Raw genomic sequence first — 6,992 nt, forward strand, 5'->3', positions numbered from 1 at the left:
TTTTTTTTTGTCACGGTTCGATTTGGTTTTCCGGTTTGGCGGTTTTTATGCCCACCCCTTATTGTGGAAATGATTTTGAGAATTCTCAAATTGTATCCATTCATTGTACATCGTGCGATCAGTTTTCGTCAGATACTATTCATATTTAATTTAAAATAATTTCTGATCGTACAATGTACGATGAACGAACACGATTTGAGAATTTTCAGATTCCTCACAATCCTCATTCGTGAACAAAGAGTTTTGATAAGACTAATATAAAATGGCTTGCAAAAACAGTTGCATTTCAAGTAGATTCAGTGAAAGGCATAAGACTAATATAAAATGGCTTGCAAAAACAGTTGCATTTCAAGTAGATTCAGTGATCCTTTCTCGAAAGAAAAAAAAAAGTAGATTCAGTGATCTAATTATGGATATCTCCAAATTTTTTCCTTTTTTCCTTATATAGCACTTAGCCTACTTTCATTTGTCTGTTTTTGAAAATTTTAGAGAGGGGGGGGGTCACATTCTTTCAATTGGGTGGTTTTTGAGAATTTGAGGGGAGAGAGAGGGGGGGGGGAGAGAGAGAGAGAGAGAGAGAGGAGGAGGAGGAGGAGGTCACATTCTTTCAATTGGGTGCGTCAACTAAAAAGAAAAAAGTGGAGGAGGTGTGCGTGTACCGTACGACGGAGGATTCCATCAATTCACAAATATTTTTTTTAAAAGAAGATAATTAGTGGTAAATTACGGTTATCTATTCATTTTGGAAGCCAAGAAGACTCGTAGAGGCATTTCAGCCTCTCCCTATCCACAGTTAAGCATACTCATCAGCTTGAAGCCTCGACCCAAGATCTCCTTTTTTTTTTTGTATTTAATCTGTGCCCTTACCATTGGCCACTTACTATGGATGAATTCACAAATTTTTGAGGTCTTGATTCTTGAACAGTTCATTTGTCACTTTTTTTCCTTGTATGGTGGGATTGAAGTGTTGTGATCAAATAGGATTTGAGAGGATAGATATAAAAGGAGCCCATCTCCTAGAAATGGAACAGATCAGTTTTAACAAAAGAAATCAAATACAAAAATATTGGAGGTTGGCTTCTTCTCTCTTCCTTCCTTCCCTCTTATTCTATGTGCAATAATTAAGGTCGAGTTAGGGTTGAGATTGAGTCTTAACAAAGCACAACTAAAGTTCTACACTCCGGAATCATTAGAGGAATCAAAAGCTCTCCCAAACGGTTTTAATGTTACCTCTATCCTCACCATTGTGAGTTGTGTTAGAGACTTGTCACACTGGCATTAGGCAACACTAGATTCGGATACTCAATGTAAATGTGAAGGCAAGACCACATGCTTTACTAATTTGGTGAGACAAACTCATGTGATAAAATTTCTTAAGACTGATTAGAGTCATTAGACAAACATCAATATAGAAGCTAATGGGAGTGAGCAAAAACAGACTCGAGAAATTTTGTATGTGTGGTTATATTACTTTATCCTTGGACAAAATTAGCATCCACTGTACACAACATGGCATATGTATAATATTTGGACGCTCTTGTGATAGACCACTAGTTCGTATTTAAAATTTTTAGGATTATTTAGATATAGACCCTTGCAACTCTTATTTCCTAGATAAAAACCCACTTAATTCTAAACATCAAAATAAAATCCAAATTTGAAAAAGACTGCCAAATAGAAAAGTAATTGACCTACTATTACAAAATATTTACAACTTGTGCCACAATATTCAAATCAAATTAATAAATATTATTACTTACCTTAATTATAATGAACAAATAATTATTGCACATACTATTACCCCTAACATGTAACATCCCACATCGTTCAGGGAAGTGGATCCTATAAGTCTTATATGTATATTCTCATCTCTACCTAGCACGAGGCATTTTAGGAGCTTATTGGCTTCAGGTTCCATCAGAATTCCGAAGTTAAGCGAGTTCGCCCGAGAGCAATCCCATGATGGGTGACCCACTGGGAAGTTCTCGTGTGAGTTCCCAGAAACAAAACATTGAGGGCGTGGTTGGGGCCCATAGTGGACAATATTGTGCTACAGTGGAGTCGACCTCGGGATGTGGTGGGGGCCTGGGCGGGGATGTGACATAACATATACACACACACACATACATACATAAATACATTCAAAAGTATATCGTACTACTAAAAGTTCAATATACATATAATTTACCTATATGTATATAGTACTACTATACGTTCAAATATATATATGCGCAGTACTAACATATATGTTAAAAAATTATTATATGTAATTAGTTTACCTATTTGTAAATTTATGATTACCAAATAATATATTTTGTAGGTAAATTAATATTATTTTGTATGTAAATTAGTATTAAATAAAATAATATTGCTTTCTTATGTAGGTAAATTATTTTGCATATATTTGGTTTGTTTATTATGTAGACAAATTATTTTGAGCAATCTAACATTTTAAAATTTTAATATTACAAGAAAGAATATATGGATAATTATGAATTTATAATTATATTTTGGCTTTTTAGTAATAATGGTTCTTAAAATTGTCATAACTCCTCACTTTGATCCCTTAAATTGAAAATCAATAGAAGTAGTCTATGAGATTGTACACAATTAATCATTTTGGTCATCCTGTGAAAAATTTCAGTTAAATTGAAAAAACCACCAGTTGAGGGGATGGGTTGATTAGACAAAAAATATTCTCAATTTAATAGAGATTTCTCATATAAAAACCTAAATAATTGACGATGGACAATCTTAAGAACGACTTCTATTGATTTTAAATCACAGAGAACAAAGTGTGAAATTATGCCAATTTTAGAGACTATTTTGAAAAGATTTCCTATGATTTTAAATATACACACCAAATCCACCAGCCTAAATAATTGGGGATACACGTCACAAGCTAGCAATTTACCTCCTTCCAGGAAACATGTAGGTATCTATCTTTATGTTTATTCAATGCAATCCTTGTATTATACCAATTTACGTATTCAAAAAAAGTATATTTAGTTTTCTGTGTACACTTTTCCACCCATTCTTTTTGTTCTCCATTCCTTTATTTCCAAAATAATAATTAACCATTAAAGTTAACCCAAAAATTTCCCTCCCTATTAAATTCTTGGCCTTAGACCATCTTTTATGGAAATGTCAAATTATAACAATCAAATTATAATTGATGGACTACCTAATTTTGTGTTTCTCCAACTAAATTGTCAAATATTATTTTCTTATTAATGTAGAGCTTTAAATGGTTGTATTTAATAAAAAAAAAAGTTGAAACAAAATTTTTAATGGCTGAAACATTAAAGCACCTCCATAGGAGATGTCAAAATTTAAATATAGAATTTAAATTTGAAAGATTATGTGGCAGTTTGATCATTTTAAAAATTTTGTTCTCCACCTGGTATGTTATATTTAAACTATTATTACTTTTCATAATTGTAATATGTATTTTTAGAACAAAAATAATAATAAGAAAAATGATTAAAAAAACACTTATAAATCACTAAAAATAGATTTGAAGTTGTTGTCTATCAATCCCCATTATGCCATATAGGAATTGACATTTCGGTTGGAGTACACACTAATGTTGTATTTTTTTACAATTATTGTTGATATGGACTTTTTGACGACCCATAATTAAAACTAATAAAAAATAGGTTTTTTATTTTATTTTATTATTTTTTATATCACAACAACATGGTCCCTGAAATTGAAAATTAATCAATGTAGTCCAAGAAAATAGGTATCACAAATCAATATTGTGACAGTCCGTCCCTAATTTTAAGAATTTTTAAAGTTTTAATAAAGGATTTTACAAAAATGCCCGTTGAGGTACGCACATTATTCGAGGTTAATCGTTGTGTCGTGCCATCTAAAATTTGTTTTCTTGACATATCCTCGTAGTACTCGTCGCTACGAGCGTGTGGGTGCTGACGGTTCGTTATTTGGAGTTATAACGAAAAAGATTTTAAAGTTTGAAGTTTGAGCATTTTATAAATTTTATTATTAAAATTTGGATGGCCCAGATTTAATGAAGAATTAAATGGATGGCTTGGATGTAAGGAAAACAAAAATAAATAAATATAAGTGAAAGAAGGTTTGTGTGTGTGTGTGTGTGTGCGTGAGAGGAAGAAACAGAGGAAGGAGATTGGGCAAAAATGCCCAATTGGGACAAGAGAGAAGAAGGCATCAGGAGGGATTGAGAGAGGGAGAAGCCGACCAATCGGAACAGAGGAAAGGAGAGAGGGCGAGAAGCGGAGGAGAGAAGATCAGAAAACGGGTTTTCCCCCAACCCGTTTACCCGCGACACCCACACCCAAATTCCGGCGATTTTCACCTGATTTCTCACAAATTGGATCAAGGTACCACTTCCAATCAACACCTAGGCCTTCCCTCTTCATGTTTCACCCCAAAAATCATGAAATGTCGTGGTGATTTGGCGAAGAACACCTACACGGGTGCCGCGACCTTCTTGTCCAAATTCTTCAAATCTTGAAATGTTTTCTTTCAATTACTAACACCATTAGTATTCCCTTAGGACCTGGAACAAAGCCCAAGCTTTGATTTGGACGGTGGAGTTGATTTGAAGGTCGAATTGGAACTCATCCAATTCTAGGGTCCGCACGGAATTGGATGAATTTGAAGTGTTTCCAGGCCAAATTGGCCTTGGCCACAGGTATAAAGTTTCTCTACTCATTGAGATCTTCAATTCTGTAGTTTTTGAGAATTTTTGGAAATAGTTGGATTTTCCGGCGAGCCGGGGCGGCCGACCGCCACCCGCGGCGGCCCGTGCGGCGGCGCGTGGCTAATGGGCCGCCAATGTCATTCTTAGCATGTGTTTAAGGTTCTAGGTTCAGTTTTGATAATTGATGGACGTAAATTGAGTAATTGAACCTAAGTTCGTTTCGATTCGTGGTTAGGTGAAAATGTGAATTTACGATTCAACCGTCGGATCGTCACCCAACTTTGATACGTTGTAATACGTAATATTTAAGGATTATAGGAACTTACGGATCGAGAATCCGACATACGGATCTTTCGGAATTGGAGTTGTAAGTTCATAAACTAGAATGTTAACCGTCACTTGATTTTGACAATTGACGGAGATCCGACCGTTGGATGGTAATGAAATTTTGGGATGTTGTCCTAGAGGTATATTGTGGACCTCTGGAAGTTATGGATTTGAAATCTGAGTTGCAGATCTTCCGGATCGAACTACGTAGTGACGTGTTTTATATAAGTTATATATTCTATCGATATGATTTCTGAGGTTGGATTTGATTATTGTTCTAGGCGCCGATCGTCATGACGCATTGATGTGTGGTGCTAGGGAGTTGTTGGGCGAACTCCAGGTGAGTGGGCAGTATTTCTGTTTATACCTATATACTATTGATATTTTTCCCAGAAATTGAGTTTAAATGAAAGTACGTTTTAAAATGCCATGCATGCATATTATGAATTATATGATTTGGTACATGATGCATATATGTGAAATGGTGTTGTGGACGCACATGTGAGTATCAGGTGAGGTTTATGTTGTTCATGTGATTTATTGATGCTGTGAATTGTGTTGAGAGCTCACAACCTGCACCCCCGGTGTTAGTGCTTATGTTATTCACCCTGCATCACACGCTCACCTTGGATCCAAGTAGATGCTAGTCGTACAGACCACTAGAGGTGGTTCCGACATGCCAGTCGTACAGACCATTAGAGGGGTTCCGACTGGTAGGTGACTTTAGATTATGTGCACAGATGATTGATGAGAGAAGCACTAGAGCGTATTATTTCACCATCTTAGTCGTACAGACTACTATAGGTAGTTCCGACTTATGTGCAGTGTAGTGCCGTACAGGTCACAGTTGATGACTTTGGCTGGATGGGATATTGAGCTATAGAATCAGTTGTACATGACCACTATAGGGTCTCCGGTTGATTTATTATTTCACCTGATTTATATTGATGCATTCATATTATATTTTGGCATATGGCATGGCATGGCATATTCTTTCTGAAAAGCGTTGAAGGATTGTGATTTGAGCTTTTGATGATATATATATGTTTATATACTTTTTTTTCTGGGAAAGTATACAGGTTTTACGGCGAGGGGTTAGAAATATTTTAAATGAAATGTTTTCGACAAACTTTGTTTTACTGACCCACTCAATTTTGTTTTGCACCCCTCTAGGTTCTAGATAGCAGAGATTTGGTGGCCACGAGGAATCCAACGGTGTTCTGACAGAATTCACAAAAGTAGGACTCACCCTCGGGTGTTTCATCTTAGTAATTGTATTTTTTTAAGCTTCCGAACTGTGTAAATGGTTACGTCACTCTCATGTGACGGCCAGCATGCCCTCATTCGGGACGGGGTGTGTCAAATATAGTCATGCCATCACAATTCTGTTAAAAAATCTGTTAAGTGCTGATGTGGCACATAAATGGGCCCCAAAAGTCATATTTTCTCACAAATGGTCCTTAAAATTAATCCATGACATCAAAATGGTTCCTAAAATTGACTCGCGACATCAAAATTGTCCATGAAATTGAAAATTGATCAATTTAGTCCTTCAAGTAAGTGTCTCAAATCAATGTAGTCATTCCGTCACAATTTTGTCAAAAAGTTGGTTATGTGCTGATATGACACATAAATCGGTCACACAAGTATAATTAAATTTAAAAAAAATTACAAATAGGTTTAATAATTTAATAGTTAATAAAAAAATTGTCTACCCAAAAACTCAATCCTGCAATCACCTCCGATCCCAGTCCACATTTCTATACCTCTTTCGCTCTTTATTCTCTAAAAAAAAAAAAAAAACTCAATACACCCATCTTTACACACTTCGACTCTCTCCACTGAATTGAACCTGGATCGAGATCATCTTTGGTGACGGCTTGACCCATTGGCAATGACTTCTGGGACATCACTGTTAACATTTAGGCGATCAACATCCTCACAACCTTAATCTTGGAGAGCTTGTTCGGCGCTTTCT

The 6,992-nt window shown here is 35.5% G+C and overlaps 1 long non-coding RNA gene across 1 annotated transcript; it reads left to right on the forward strand.

The window, feature by feature from the left end:
• Nucleotides 1–4,223: 4,223 nt before the first annotated feature.
• LOC139194454 (uncharacterized) lies at nucleotides 4,224–6,307 on the forward strand. Its single transcript, XR_011579298.1, has 4 exons — nucleotides 4,224–4,364; nucleotides 4,541–4,678; nucleotides 5,296–5,354; nucleotides 6,188–6,307. It is a non-coding gene; the product is annotated as an uncharacterized lncRNA (long non-coding RNA).
• Nucleotides 6,308–6,992: the final 685 nt, after the last annotated feature.

Source organism: Malus domestica, chromosome 03, assembly GCF_042453785.1.
Source record: "Malus domestica chromosome 03, GDT2T_hap1".
Lineage (NCBI taxonomy): Eukaryota > Viridiplantae > Streptophyta > Magnoliopsida > Rosales > Rosaceae > Malus > Malus domestica.